At 39.9% G+C, this 17,030-nt stretch overlaps 1 pseudogene; it reads right to left on the minus strand.

Moving 5' to 3' along the window:
* Positions 1 to 252: 252 nt before the first annotated feature.
* On the minus strand, positions 253 to 2,789 carry LOC140631410 (sal-like protein 4 pseudogene; annotated as a pseudogene).
* Positions 2,790 to 17,030: the final 14,241 nt, after the last annotated feature.

Genomic DNA, 17,030 nt, shown 5'->3' on the forward strand with positions numbered 1-17,030 from the left:
ACATCTGATTGTAGGACTTGCCTGAGTTGCCTGAAGTTATGATCATAACTGTAAACATCACTTGCACATCAGTAAGAAAACAAACAGGAGGAGATGGGTTCTTTTTACAAGGAAAAGAAAAAAAAAAGAAAAGAAAAGTAGTAGAGTTCTAGAGAGGTCATTCTCCCTGCATTTCTCCCTCGACAAAGAGTTTAGCAGACTGCAATCTTATTTTCTTGGAGGAAGTGAGGGAATTGGTGTATGGGGATGCTGTCAGCAGCACCTGGTTTTTCCACTTTCAGCACTGATGGTGGACTGGGAGCCATCCGTCTTGGAGATGGTGGTGGTGTTCACAATGGAGCTGGCCCCCAGGGAGACTGGGAGGGTACAAACACCCCCACTCTGGATCACAGGGATCTCACTGGTCTTCATGGCCAGACCTCCATTGAGCATGGTGGTGTACTGGTTCCACAGCACAGGGTCCATGGTCCCCAAGGGGCCAGGATTTCCTTTGGCCTGTCGGCGTGGCCGAGCCACTAGCAAAGGTGTCATGCTTGGGGACATGGCCACGGGCCCAACAAACGCACCAGGGACTTCGACTGTGGCCTCGGTTGGCTGGGCTCGGATAAATGCTGATGGCAGGCTGCTAGACCTTCCATCTCGGCGCGCTGTTCTCGGGGCTGTCTGCTTTGCCACCAGCATCAGGAGCCCTGGACTTGATGCTCTCTGCCTGGCGACTGGCCGGGGGCGGCCTGGAAGGACGCAGTCTCCAGCACATCTGGGCTTGGGCTCTGGTACTCCTGGTCTCCCATCACCGAGCACCACGAGTCGTTGGTCAAGCCTCGCCCTCCACCGAACCGTTGTCCCTGCCGCTCTGCCGCTGCAGGACGGGAGGAGCAGGACCCACCTTCCCCGGGCGTCCAGGGCAGTGAACCCGAGAGCCGGCGATGCTGAGTGGGCGCCGGGAAGCGGGGCGGGGACCTGCCGGGAGCCGCCGGGGCGTCCGGGGGGCCCAGCTCTTCCACGCCGATGCTCTCGATGACGTCATCGCGACAGGTGGCACCCGCGCTGCTGTTTTCGGGGACCACCGCGAGGTCACAGGGGTTCTCAGGCCGAGGCGTGCTGGGAATCTGGCTGCCCACATGCCCCCGGGGGTGCTGCTGCCTCAGGACCACGTTCGCAAACTCCCGGCAGATGCGGCACGAGAGCTGGTCGGGTGAACCCCCAGGTGCCTCTTCAGGTTGCGCTTGGTGGAGAGAAGGCCGGACCACAGCGCTTGCACCAGAACGGGCTCTCCCCGTTGGGGGGGCGGGGGCGGTGATGCATCTTCGGGAGCTCTGGCAGCTCAAGACCCCGGTGGCAGATGAGACATTCCTTGGGGTCGGTGGTGGCCTTGTCAATGTTCTCCACCAGCTGCTGTAATTTCAGGGTCTCCGACCCTGGCTGGGGGGGCCCACTCCCATGGAAGCCACCAACCCTTGGGACAGTGTGGTTTGACCCCCACCCCCACCCCCACCCCAGACAATAGGGATCCATCCTCACTTTCCGGAGAAGGCAGGGGCTGCAGGTGGTTGGGCAGCGGCTGCCCATGGGGTCCTTGGGGTTCAGTCCCTGAAGAGAGATTCTAGCCCTAGACCGGGGGTCCCTGTTACAAGGACAGGTTTGCTGTCTAAAGGGAGACTCGATCCATCTACGGGGACGGGTACAGAGAGTGCATAGGGAATGCCATTGCCTGCTGCCATTTTGCCGTGGAACTGGGCAAAGAGCTGGGGGTTGGCCTTCGCCTGGGGATGTCGATGAAAGTGCACTTTGAGGTTGCCGTTGGTGGTGAACCGGTGGCCACAGACAGAGCACGCGAAGGGTCTCTCTCCGGTGTGGGAGCGGAGGAGGATCTGCAGGGAGCTATCGGTCCCCAAAACCTTGCTACAGTACTTAACACTTGTGCTCGCAGAGAACGGCCTAGTCTTTGGGTTTGGCCTCCAGCGGGGACACGTTCGGTGGCTTCCCCTTCTCTTTCTTGGACAGGTCTAACGCCACGGTGTTGAAGGTGTGCTCTGGAAGAGCACAGAGCCTGGGGCCTGAGGTAGCAAAGCCCCGGGAAGGCGCAACATGACCTGGGGGGCACCCTCGTCCGCTCGGCTTCAGGCCCACATGTTCACCTGCACGCGGATGTGCTCGGCGAGCTGGATCTGCGGCAGCTGCTGCTGCTGCAGGCACAGGATCTGCTCCAGGCCCCACGGACGCTGCTGGCGCCTCGGCGCTGCGCTGGTCCACCGGCACCTTGGTGCCCCGCAGTGCTGGCCACTTTGCCTTTGGGTAAATAGCTCATGTCCTGGGACGTGGTCGGCAGGGCGATCTCGGCCTTCAGGTACACGACAGGCTCGGCACCCAGCTTCTCCTTCAGCTCCCCCGAGCCGCCGCCATCCTCCCTGAGCCCAGCCTCACTGCCTGGACTGTGCGGCGGGCAGCTGAGCGCGGCCCCGAGAAGTCTCCCGGAGGCACCGGCCCCTTCCTCGCTGTCGTTCATGATGAGCACAGGTGGATTTTTAGTGCAATTTTTGTGTTCTAAGAACTCTGCACCGCATTTCTCACAGATGTGAGTCTCCTCCTGACGAGTCCTCTGTGCAGTCATTCCATCCTGTTGGCTTCACTGCCGTCCCCCGGGGGGCTCATTGGAGCGCCCGGCCCCCCGCCGCCGGCACCGCTGCGGCCGCCCCTGCAAACCCCGGGGCCGGCTGCTGCGGTGGCTGCGAGCCCCGGTCCTCCTCCCAGTTGATGTGCTGGGGTTTCGCCTGCTTGCGCCTGGGCATGGGGCGCGCATCCGGCCTCCTGGAGAGCCTCGGCTATTTCAGTTTATCACATTCTCAATGTCTCAGTGTTTTGTTAATGAATATTTAATGAGCATTTCTACAAAAATTAATAAAATGTATGTATAGGTATATATACATATGTGTGTGTTCATAAATTATACTGATGTAGAGGATGTTTAGCATAAGATTTGTAAATTATGAAATACATAATATTCTTTATTATAAATTTCATATAGTTGATTCTCATAAGATTATTTCATTGATTTTCATTGAACTATTTTATCCATAGCCAACCTATAGTTGCAACTGACAAGTACAGTTCCAACATGAATGTTGGTTGATATTTTTATCTATGTTAACATGTAAGATGAAACAATGAAGATATATGTCTAGGGTTGCCAGGTTTGACAAAAATATAGGTCAGTTAAATTTGAATTTCAGATAAACAATAAATAAAATTTTAGTATAAGCATGTTCTGAATAATAGTTGAGATACACTTATGCCAAAAATATTTTTGCTTATTTAAATTTAAATTTAACTGGGGACCCTGGATGTCTCAGTCAGAAAAGCATGCAATTCTTAACCTTGGGGTTGTGAGTTTGAACCGAGGTTGGGCGTAATGATTACTAAAAATAAACAAATAAACAAATAAATTTAACTGGATATCCTGTATTTTATTTAGCATTTAAGAACATTACTTGAAAAAAAAAAAAGAACATTACTTGTGTTTCAATAACTTCTTTACTGAATCACCTACTAGGTTTGAAAACTAGAAAACTATTTCCTCAATTTTTCATGCTTTTCCTCATGTAATAGGAACTGTAAACATAACACAATTGTTATTTTTATCATGATTAATATTATCTTTGCCATCACTCTCTGCGGTCTAGAAAATCAACAAAACAATAAGCCGAACCCTGGTGTAGTAGCATTAGCCAATTTCTGTAATGTCTAAACTCCCTCCATAGCTAATTTCATCCAACCAACTTGACATCACTGTGCAAGGAATTGGAAAGTGATGCACAGGAACACACAATATAGCATTCCCATCATACAAATGCAATAGACACAACCTCAAAAACATAGATAGAGGCACTAGGTGGCTCAGTCAGTTAAGCATCTGCCTCATGATTTCCGGGTTGTGGGATTGAGCCCAGAGTCCAGCTCCATGCTCAGTGGGGAGTCTGCTTGAGATTCCCTCTCCTCCTGCCTCCCCTCTCCAAAATAAATACTCTAAAAAATAAAGCAACATTTATCAAAGTAACTAGGGAGTGATGAATTTTTGAGTATTTATTACCTTTGTTTTTTAATATAATTTATATAGTGATTAAGTTGATAAAGTTTTATTTAAACTGGCTCACAATAAATAAATAAATAAATAAATAAATAAATAAATAAATAAATAAACTGGCTCACAAACAGTCCTCACAGTGTAACAATTGGCTCTTAGAAGCTGGTGAAACCACTGCAGTGTATTGAACCTGTCCATCTCATCCTACTCAAGCCTATTTTATCAATCTACAAAATCTACTTGATTCCAGAGATAATTGAGTTTGTGGCCTTTGTTAAGTTGTTGAGATTTTAAAGACCAAAGAAGTAATACAGCCCTTCTGTAGGGAACTTTGAACTGTTCAAGGGAGGAATCAACATTTATTGACCATCCTCTCTATTTGAGACACTGCACTCTACTACAAATTTAAGATTACAACCTTTTAAGATGCCATGTTATATAAAAGCCAGAAAGGTAGAGGGGACATATACACCAGGCATATAAAGATCACTAATACTGTAAAGCAGAAAGTTAAAAGATGAAATCAATTTGCATTCCTGCCAACAGTGCATAAATGTTCCTTTTTCTCCACATCCTTACCAACACCTATTGTTTCTTGTGTTGTTGATTTTAGCCATTCTGACAACTGTGAGGTGATATCTCATTCTAGTTTTGATTTGCATTTCCATGATAATAGGTGATGATGAGCATCTTTTCATGTGTCTGTTGGCCATCTGGATGTCTTCTTTAGAGAAATGCCTGTTCATGTCTTCTGCCCATTTTTAAATTGAGTTATTTGTTGTTGTTGTTGTTGTTTTGAAGAGTTATTTGTTTTTTGACTGTTGAATTGTGTAAGTTATTTGTATGTTTTAGATACTAACCCTTTATCGGATATGTCATTTGCAAATATCTCCTTCTAGTCTATAGGTTACCTTTTATTTTGGTTGATTATTTCTTTTGCTGTACAGAGGCTTTTTATTTTGATGTAGTCCCAATAGTTTATTTTCACTTTCGTTTCTCTTGCCTCAGGAGACATATCTAGAAATTTGTTATAATTGATGTCAAAGAAGTTACTACCTATATTCTCTTCTAGGATATTTATGGTTTCCAGTCTCATATTTAGAATTTAGAATTTATTTTTGTGTATGGTGTAAGAAAGTGGTTTATTTTCTTTCTTTTGCATGTTGCTGCCTAGTTTTCCCAACACCATTTGTTGAAGAGACATTCTCTTTCCATTGGGTATTCTTTCCTGCTTTGTTGACAATTATTTGACCATTAATTGTGGGTTTATTTCTGGATTTTCTATTCTGTTCCATTGATCTATGTGTCTATTCTTATGCTCGGATCATACTGTTTTGATCACTATAGCTTTGTAACATAACTTGAAGTCGAGAATTGTGATGCCTTCAGCTTTTCTTTTCAAGATTTTTTTGTCTATGTAGGGTCTTTTAGGGATTTTAGGATTTTTTGTTCTAGTTCTGTGAAAAATGTTTGCTAATATTTTGACAAGGATTGCATTAAATGTATAGATTGCTTTGGGTAATATAGACATTTTAACAATATTTGTTCTTCCAATTTATGAGCATGGAATGTCTATTTCTTTTTTTTTCCTTTAAGTTTTTATTTAAATTCCAGTTAGTTAACATGCAGTATAATATTAGTCTCAGGTATACAATATGGTAATTCAACACTTCTGTATGTCACTTTATGCTCATCAAAGTAAGTTGCACTCCATAATCCCCATCACCTATTTAACCCATCCCTCCACATGCCCTTCTTCTGGTAACTATCAGTTTGTTCTTTGTAGTAGAGTCTTGTCTTGGTTTGCTTTTCTCTGTCTTATTTGTTTCTATTTGCTCATCTATTTTCTTTCTTAAATTACACACACAAGTGAAATTATATGGTATTTGTCATTCACAGACAGACTTATTTCACTTAGCATAATACTCTCTAGCTACATCCATGTTGTTGCAAATGTCGAAATTTCATTCTTTAAAAAAAAATTTCATTCTTTTTTTAATGGTTGAACAATATTCCACTGTACATGTAGTCCTATTTTTAACTTTTTGAGGAAACTCCATACTGTTTTGTCTTCTATTTCTTTGCATTATCTTCCACCTCTTTCATCAGTGTTTTGTAGTTTTCAGAATGCAGGTTTTTCACCTCTTTGGTTAGGCTTATTCCTAGGTATCTTATTTTGGGTGCAATTATAAATGGGATCATTTTCTTATAAACAGGATTCTTTCTGCTGCTGGTGCTGGGAATATAAACTGATACATCCATTGTGGAAAAGAGTATGGAGTTTCTTCAAAAAGTTAAAAATAGGACTACCTTATGATCCAGCAATCATACTGCCAGATATTTACCCAAAGAATACAATAACACTAATTCAAAAGGATACATGCACTTCTATGTTTATAGCAGCATTATTTACAATAGCCAAGATATAGAAACAGCCCTAGTGCCCATCAACTGATGAATGGATAAAGATGTGATATATCTATATTTGTATCTATATCTATATCATCTATTATTCAGCCATAAAAAGAATGAAATCTTGCTATTTGCAATAATATGGATGGAGATAAGTGTATTATGCTAAGTGATAAAAGTTTGTCAGAAAAAGACAAATAACATATAATTTCACTGATGTGTGAAATTTGAGAAACAAAACAAACAAGCAAAGATAAATATATATAGAGAGAAGTCAAAAAACAGATTCTTAATTATAGAGAACTGATAGGTTATTGGAGGTGAGGAGGGTGGTAGATAGGTTGGATGATAAGAATTATGGATTGTACTTGTTGTGGTGAGTATGGAAGTGCTGAATTATTGTATTGTACACCTGATACTAAGGTAACACTGTATATTAACTAAGTGGAGTTAAAAACTTAAATAAGTACAGGCACACTTCAAAAAAGCGATGAAATAAAATTCCTAGCATGGGTGTAACATTATTGGTCATCTATACCCATAATTAATGATTGGAAGGGATTGTACATAAAAACTTGTTCCTTATTATTTATATTCCCCACATGAATGAGAACATATAATGTTTGTCCTTCTCCGACTGACTTACTTCACTCAGCATAATACCCTCCAGTTCCATCCACATTGAAGCAAATGGTGGGTATTTGTCATTTCTAATAGCTGAGTAATATTCCATTGTATACATAAACCACAAGGGAAGGGAGAAGAAATGTGTGGGAAATATCAGAAAGGGAGACAGAACGTAAAGACTGCTAACTCTGGGAAACGAACTAGGGGTGGTAGAAGGGGAGGAGGGCAGGGGGAGGGAGTGAATGGGTGACGGGCACTGGGGGTTATTCTGTATGTTGGTAAATTGAACACCAATAAAAAATAAATTAAAAAAAATAAAAAATAAAAAAGGAAAAAAAAATTAAAGTTCAAAGAAAAAAAAAACTTGTTCCTTTAGGACAATGGTCTTAAGGGGTGATGCATTTTTTCAGTATTTTTCTTTGATGTTTTTGTGAAATTTTTCTGCATAATTAGCAGAAATTGCCTACAATTCAGACAAGAAGTACATTAAAGTAATTGAAGGGCATTTCTCTGTGCTGGGACAGCTTTGAGGAAGCACATAGAATATAAGGTAGGCCTTCAAGAATGGGAGGGATTTAGAGAAGTGCAGAAAGCATCCCAGGCAGGGAAAAAGCATAAGTAAAGGGTTAGAGAAAGGTATTTTGAAGGAACAATAAATAAAATTGTCTGTCTGGAAAAGGTTCAGATGTATCTATCTATCTATCTCTCTATCTATCTATGGATATATATTACAAAACCAGGCCCCAGGAGTCCACTCTTGGCATAGAATCAAATTCAAATAACTAATATTAGCTGGAAAAATTGAAACTTATTTAAATCTTTACTACAGCTGCCTTCAGAAAACACAAAAGCTGGAGGACTTCTGCCCCTCATCACCAATCTTTCTCTCCCCTTAGGTTCTCTTCTTTTCTGGTAAATTATTGTCTCCCTGTCTCAGTCCTTCTCTATTTCATTGATTATCTCAGTCTTCCCCTTAAGTTTCAGGACAGGATTGAGTGACAACCAGAATTTTCCTTAGTTGGCTGAGGAGAGAAATAGGCTGGATACTGATGCAAAGATATCTCTTGTCTAACACACTTGGTAATATTAGTCACACCCTTACATGATGATTACATCAATAGACAATTTCTCTATGCTACCTCTCCTTTCCAACTCTATATATCTTCATTTCTTAATTTTTGTGTGTGTTCTTCCTTGCATTAGGCCTTATCCTTGCTATCAACTTGCACATTATATTCACTTCCTCTCTTTTACCTACTCAATTCATGTCAATCCTGAAGGATTTATTTTATTTTATTTTATTTTTTATTTTTGGGGGGAGGGAGGCAAAGGGGAAGAGAGAGAGAGAGAATCTTAAGCAGGCTTCATGTCCTGTGTGGAGCCGAATTCAGGACCACATCTCATGATCCTGAGACCGTGATCTGAGCCAAAATCAAGAGTTGGATGCTTAGTCAACTGAGGAATCCAGGAACTCTAGGATTAATTTTAGAAGTGACTTCACTCAGAAGTTTTCCTTGATCACATAAACTGGATTAATTGCTGCTCCCCTTTGAACCCATAGTACCCAATACTACTTCCTGTTTTAGTACTTATTACATTATCTTATCATTGCCTGTTTTACCTGACTTACCCCACTGGACTGTGAAAGATTTGAGGACAAGCCCTAGGTATTATTTGTGTGTGTGTATGTGTGTGTGTGTGTGTGTGTTTATATATATACTTATGTATATAAATATATTTCTATTTATACATGTACATTTCTGATGCATTTATATACATATTTATTTATTTTTGAGCACTCCTTTTTCATTTTTTGATAAATTAACGAATTTATTGGCAACTTCTATTGGCAACTTCTATGTGAAGGGCATTATATTAAGCGATTTGCAAATATATTTCTTTTCCTGCTCTGACCAACCATATAAAGAAGTTACCTTTAATTATCAAAAAAGAAATCTAGGACTCAAAGAGGTGTGATGCTTGCCCAAGGTGACACAACCAGGAAATGGCAGCAACAAAATTTGAACCCCAGGGTGTAATTGATCTATATGTATACCTAAGCATGAGGCATAAAAAGTCCATCATGGAGTCTGCCTTCAGTAGAAAACAACTCTGACAACACCTTTGTCATAGACCTTTAGCCTCCAGAACTTTGAGAAAATTCATTTTGTTTAAGCCACTCAGTCTGTGGTATACTATTATGGCCATCTAAACCAACTAATAAATGTGCCATGGTCCAACAGCTAGCTAATATGTGGTAGTGCTTACCTGCATTGTAACTTATCCTGGAAAATTATAAAAAGACACCTGTAATAAAATGCAACATCATCCTTTTGATCAGAAAGGGGTCTCTATTTTCCCATTATCCAAGGATACTTCCCTGCTCCCAATTGGAAAGCCATATGATCATTAGATTCTATAAGTTATCTCCTCATCAAGACAGCTACCCAGTTCTATGTTCTGCACCGAAATGTTAGTAAAGATAGTTTGCTCTCCCAGAAAGAGTGAGCAACTTCTGAGTCACAAAGAGGTAAGTCTGAATCTCAAATCTGTCATTTACTAGATTTGAGACTGTGGAAAGTCACTTCACCTCTCTGAGTTTTAGTTTCTTCAACTATAGAATGGGTTACTTTGTGGTAAACAGAATAGCCTCCCAGATATGCCCACACTCTAATCTCCAGAATTTGTGAATATTCTCCATATGGGAAAAGGGACTTTGCAAATATCATTAAGTATAAGGACCTTGAGATGCAGAGCCTGTTCTGCATTATCCAGGGGGAACAATTTAATCATATGAATCCTTAAAAGTGGAGAAATTTTCCTGGTTGTTATTTGATGCAGTGTGGCAATGGAAGTATGCCAGAGAGATAGCAGCATGAGAAAGATATTTAGCCAAAGGAAGAAAGTAGAGGGAGGAAGAAAGGATACTTGAATTATAACTGTACCATTCCTGTGTGTGTACAGTCACAGCAAGGAAGAGGGTAGTATGTATCAAGGTACTTCAAAATTAGTATAAGTTTTCATCTGTTAATTTCACTTCTAGGAATTTATCTTGAGGAAGTTACTAGACACGCATCTAAAGATTTATGTTCGTGGATGCTCATTGCTGTATGATTTATAATAATAAAAAAATAGAAATAGCATAAATGTCTATAGTGAATTGGATAAATGAATCCATATGATGGAATATAATGTAGACATTAAAAACCATATTTAATGAGAGGAAAGTACTCAAGTTGTAGTAAGTAGAGAAAAGGTAGTTTAAAATATGATCCCAATATTGTTAAAATTGGATATAGAGTAGGACAAATGTATATTAGTTATATAAATTCTGCATGAAAAAAAGATTGGAATGAAATATATCAAAATAGTCAGTAGATAGTAGAAATATTGATTTTAAATTTTTCTCTTTGTATTCTTTTAAATTTTCTACAGAATCATTCATTATGTTCATAATTGTAATGCAAACTTAATCCCTCAAAACTGCAAAGTGTTGTTTTTGCCACTTACACATCCCTTAGCATCCTGTCAGTGCTATATCCCACTCTTGCTGGTGCCCCAACCTCTATGTCTCCAGCTCTATCACGGTCTGTGCACATGTCTACAAGATATCAGGAACACAATTTCAAAATGATATGCCCACAGCTTTTCAGTGCCCACAGCTTTTCTTTTTTCATGTCCTTTTCCACCCTCTTTTCAATCCCTTTTCCCCAGAAGGGTCCCATTCTGCCCAACCAAGTGACTCTCTTAATGAAACTCTACTTTTAAGGAATAAAGTAAGTGCATTTATTAAACACTAGCTATGTGGCAAGCACTATTCTAAGCACTTTACGTGGATTGGCTTGATTAATGCACACAACACCCAAAGAGATGGATATTTTTTATAATTTCCATTTTACTGATGAATATACCAAGGCCTGGGGAAATTCAAGAACAGGCCCAAGTTCACCTAATTAGTAAGTGCTGGAACCTGGATTTTAGTGCAGGAAGTCCCTGTGTACACTACAGACTCCTAAAGAGATGCTGATATATAGCCAGGAGCAGGAACTTTCCCAGGAAGATACGTGTTTTAGCAGAAGACTGAATTCTCAACTACATAGACCAATGCATTGGGACTGGTAAGGAGAAGTTAATATTTAGGGGGTGTTGGGCCTCCTGTTCCAATGAGATTCTCAGGGCATTCTATAGACCTGTTGACATGTGGATCTTTATGTTCCTATTTCTTTGATTCTCACTTCTGAACAAAATCCCCATGGAACAATGAGGAATTGGACTTCTGCATGGAGCTGAAAGGGTGTGTCTATAGAAAGGGCACACAAAAATGTGTTCTATGATTCTTCAATTTCATGAGCCTCCCTGTTATTGTTTTTCTTCATGTCAGGGAAGGGAAAACTCAATCTGTAAATGGTTATATGCAGGAAAAAAAAAAAAAAGCTAGCATGCAAAAGGGCCTGGCCAGAGATTTTAGCAGGTTGAGAACCCTGGATGGATAATTTCCCCTGTGAGCAATCCTGAATCCCTCAGTGGGGCAAACCCTTTCTACTCAGGTCAGCATGGGATGCAGAGGCAGAGGCCCTGGGCCCATTGGCAAAGTTAGCTGCCAGATATGCATAAGCTGAGGTTCCAGGGAGCTCCAGCTCATTGGTATTCACCAGCTCGGCCAAATCCAAGGTGACCTTTTATATTTGTGCCAGTGTATTCCACACAGCTCAGAGTGTTTGATGGTTTGTGCAGCCCTCCAAGGGAATGTTTTGGCCTGCCGAAAAGAAAATCAATTGTTAGAGGGCCAGGTTCTGGCCAGAAGATTTCTTTTAAGCTTTAATGTAAAGTTGAGACAATAGCTGCAGGAATATTAATAATACTCAATTCACTTTCACATACATTGACCCAGGGGTAAAAGAAGAATTTTAAAGCCTACATTGAGGTGCTCAGACTGTTGCCTTTGTCACAGGAAGGCATTGCTTTATCAGTCTTCTTGGTTTCCACTCCATGCCTGCTTTGTACCTTGAGTCAATAGGATGAGATGAGTATGACCCTGAAGAAGGCCTGTCCCCACTCCACCCTGTTTCTGATTTAAGACAAGAGTCATCCACTACAGAACCAAGATACAGAGGCTATAAGCCCATACTATCAATTTCTAAAATATGAGACCGAAGGAACATTCCAGTAGATACCTGCAAAAATAGTTGTCTGACCTTATAACTAGAAAAAAAGGCAGTTAAGAAGAAAGAAAAGGGACTCAACAATGTGAGACCGATGAACACAGCAGACTCCATTTATCAGCAGAGCCAAGTGGCAGCTAAAACAGCACCCTTTTCTCTTTGTCACTGTCAAGTAAGGATGACCAACCATAGGCCAGATGGTTCCCAACAATCAACAGTTGTCTGGACTTAAAACTTAGCTCAGCTCCCATTCAACCACCCCATGCAGACAACTCTCATTTAGTGGCCCAGGATTGTGAGCATCCTTGAAAGGACTCTCAGAGGCCATGTCCTTGGCATGGGAAGGAGACAGGGGCTTCTTTCTCATGCCAGTGGGACTAGATAGAACTAGACCTAGAATTCCTATGGAACCCAAGGCAGAAGTGGAATTCACAGTCACATATGTGTGTAGGCGTGTGTATGTTTGTATGTGCTGTGTTATCCCTCCTGTCTCAGCAGCAGTGAATAGTTGGAAAGAGTCCCAAGCAGGTTATAGAAACCTGTTTCGGTACTGACTGGCAAAGAACCAGCCTATGCCCTGGGTTAAGTCTTTTGAGTTCCCTCTCTGCATATAAGCTACCTCAAGTAAGAATATCAGGACAAGTGCTTTCCATCAGTTCTACAGTTAAATCACCTGCTTTCCCTCTTCTTAACATATGCCCCTGGGCAAACTACCTCCACCTCTTTGAACCTCAGTTCCTCATCTATACATTGGGGATTGAAATACTCAGAAAATAAAATAAGATGTACATAAAACAGTTGTTTTCAACTCTGGCTGCATATTGGAATCATCTGCAGATCTTTAAAAAATAATGATGCCTTGGCCCCACCTGCAAAAATATAATTTAATAGGTGTGCAGTACAGCTTCTAGGTGATACCAATGTGCAGCCAAAACTGAGAACACCTAATATAAAAAAAAGTAGCACATTTTCTAAGTCCCAAATATGCATTTGAAGAATAGAAGTTCTTAGATAATAATAACCTTCCCTGAGAAGATTCCTCCTGGTAGAAAGTTCAGGCTAGGTGAAGAAACCTTTGGCTTTTTGTAGCCACTAATATCAGGGCAAATGCAGCCAAATGTGTCCATTGCAAAGGGGTTCAGATACAATATTGGGTGTTCAAATCTTTTAAAAAATAAGTAATAATTTTTCTCAATTAGAAAATTTGGAAACCACAGAAAATTATGAAGAATTCCATCACTGAGGGCCAACCACCATTAATGATTTGATGTATCTTCTAGTTTTATCCCCTACCATCACTAAATTCAACAATCAACTTAACCAAAAGACATTTACTAGTGTTTATTATGTGTCTACCATATACCAAGCACTGTTTGGGGGTGCTAAACTAGTTTCTCACAATTCAAGACAAACTAGAATATAATTTTGCATTCTGCTTTTTTTCACTGGACGTTTTAGTTTGAGTGTGTTTTCCTACCTTACTATAAATATTCTTCCAAATCTATAGTTGTTAAGGACTAGATCGTAATCCGTTTCATGGTCTTACCATGATATAACCACTGTTGGACATTTAAATTATTTTTTATAACTGTTTGGATCTTAGAAATAAACTTTAAAACATTTCATTGTATAAATTTTAAAGTATTATTTCTACATCTTGGCTGACCTTCTACCTTTACCTTCTGAACTACAAGTAGAACTCAGCCAGTTCCCATGAGGCATGTTTCCCCTGATACTCACATGGCTCCCTTCTGTGTTGCCTTCAGATCTTCATTCACTCAAGCGTTACCTTTGGAGTGAGGCCTCTCTCTGGAACTCTATCCACATCTTGTTTTATTTAGCTCCATAGTACTTATAGTATTTGTGTCATACTGTTCATTTTACTTTTTGAATTTTGTTTATTATTTGAATGTGTCTACCTGAATGTAAACTCCACAAGAATAGAGATGGTTCTTCACAATATACCTAGTGCCTAAATAAGGGGGTTTACCTTATGAATAAGAATATTTGTCACAGATCATTCCCAGCAAAGATGTGAAGGACAGAACACATGCTGCTAGAGGTACTGACAGAAGGCCTGTGTGGCAGAAACCTGGAGAATAGTAGAGCCCAATTTCAGAATAATGTTTAGGAGCAAATTCTCCTCTACATTTGCCTGTTCTCTTACTAAGCCTGTCCTTAACATAGAATTAGAAATGCCTTGTTCTGGGAAGCTGAGGGTAAGTTTGCTGCATCAGCACTAGAGGCTCTTTCTTCAGAAAAGTTGATCCTGAGACTGTTTACAGTGACTAGTCCAGCTCAATATCCATGGATATAAGTAACTCCCAAGAATTGAATGGCCCTGAGCAGACACAAAGGCCTGGGTTCAAGATGGCAACTGTTGGTAGGAAGTGTTCAATATCAGCCGAGTGGAAGTCTTTGTGTTTTTAGCAGGTGGTTCCCTGGGAAGGGTACCCAGATGCCTGAAGCCCCGGTGAAAGGATGACTTGTGTTCCCTGCACCTTAGTCCAGCCTCCTTAGGAATACCTCTATTATTCATGCTCAGAATGGCAGACAGATCAATGAAATCCTTTCTCAATCCGTAAGCCTTGTTAAGCCATAGCTATGGCCCAGTCTAGGACTGAGGCATTTAATGAAATGTTCTAAGGGGAGCAAAAGGTCAGAGAAGGTGACCAATAGTTATGATGTATCTGCCAGAGCCAGGATCTGATATATTTATTTGTTTATTTGTTTGTAAACTATAACTCAAGTTAAAACACATGCACAAAATTTTTAAAAAATCAAATAAGGTAAGGGACTAAAAGTTGAAAGTTTTCCCCTCCCCCATGGCTATAAATCAGGTCTCTACTCTCCTAGCTTTTTTATACAATCTTTTCAGAAATATGTCTTTGTGTGTGCATGTTTATACAAAGAGAAGTATACTATATCTTTTATGCACCTTGCTTTTTTTTCCTTAGTATATCAGAACAAATGCTCCATAGCAGATCAAATAGATCTTAATTTTTAAGAGCTTTATCATAATTTATTATTTAACCAAACTATAATTCATTTAACCAACTTTCTGTTGATGGAGTTTAGATGTTTTCAATTTCTGCAATTATAAAATTTGCTGTAATAAATACTCTTACAATGTTTTTAATAATCTTTTTTCCTATTGTGAAAAAAAATCAAGTCATCTGTATAGAGAATTAAAGAAATACAGAAAAACAAAGAAGACAATAACATTTATCTAGAGATATCCATCATTAAAATTTATTTACTTTGCCTTTCTTCTTGGTACTTTATTTTTATATTAATTTGTACAGTACTTTTATTTCTGAGCATTATCCCTTGTCACTAAACACTCTTCAAAAACATTTTAGAATGCTAGAGAATTTTCCATCATATGACTATACTTCGATTTATTTAACTATTGCCTTGCCATTGGACATTCTGATTGTTTTGTTGTTGTTGTTGTTGTTGTTCGTATATGTAGTACTTCAACATACACATTTGTTTATAATATTTTCTGGGTTTCTACTTCTACTCAGGGAAGGTTACTTGAAGAGGAGAATGAACTTCCCTTTAGACCCTTAACACACATTTTCAACTTGCTTTCTAGAGAATCTGTATCAATTTGCACTGCTACCAAGATGCCAGTTAATGTCCATCTCATCTAACTTTTGCTAACATTGAATGATAGTTACTAGGGCTGGTCACATATATTTTCCTTTTCACCTTCCAGGCTTAATGTTAAATTGCACTTCTCTGTTGCCTTAAAATTCGAAGTGGCCATATGACTTGCTTTGGTCACAGAAATGCAAATTGACATGTGTCATTTTTAGGTGGAAGTTTATGAGGCAATGTGAAAATCACTGTTTTTTTCCCCCTGTCATGGCAACCACAGACATTATGGATCGTGGAGACATTATCTGCCTGAGTTTCTGAGGGAGGAGATGTGGAACAAAACTCCCAACCAGCCCTCATTAAGTTCTTTGCATGAATGGGAAATAAACCTTTGTTTGTAAAAAGCACTAAAACTTACAGTTTCTTAAATGGGGTTCATCAGGAGAACTAAGCCTTAATGCCTCAAGGATCTGCTGTATATGATGAATTATCTTTTCTACTATCCATCTAAATGGTACTAGTTATGCATTTTCCCTAAACTTTGTATATGCCTCTATACATAGAACAATTAAATTCTTCCAGTTAATAGCTTTAAATGTGCATCTGTTTCCTGCCAGGACCCTAACAGTTATACAAATTAACATTTATTGTGTTCTTATTATGTACCAGGCATGGGTGCTATACACCTCTTATTTATTGCTTACTGCAATCTTTCTATGATTTTATTCCTGTTTTATAAGTGATGAAACTGAAATTCAAGGAGCTTAAGTAATCTGCATTTATTTATTTTCTTATTATATTTTTATTTTTTGTGGCATAGTTGAAACTATATTGATAAAGATTTATTGCTTCGATGTGTAATTTTTCCAAATACTTGTCTTATTATGGTAGATACATGATTTGCAGCCGGCAGAACTGCAGTGACGTGTAGTGCTCACAATCTGGTTACAGCCTTTGTTCACTGTGAAAAATGCTCTGCTTAATTGCATAGTAGATAATATTAACTTCTGCTGGCACTTTTTCAATGTTCCTTTTACCAACACTGTAAATATTATTGTAGAACATCTTAGTATTTCACTGTGGTGAAGCTAATTTATAACATTCCCCAAAGTTTATTATTATTATTATTGATAATGATTTTC

The sequence above is a fragment of the Canis lupus genome, chromosome 4 (genome assembly GCF_048164855.1).
Source record: "Canis lupus baileyi chromosome 4, mCanLup2.hap1, whole genome shotgun sequence".
In the NCBI taxonomy this organism is placed as follows: Eukaryota; Metazoa; Chordata; class Mammalia; order Carnivora; family Canidae; genus Canis; species Canis lupus.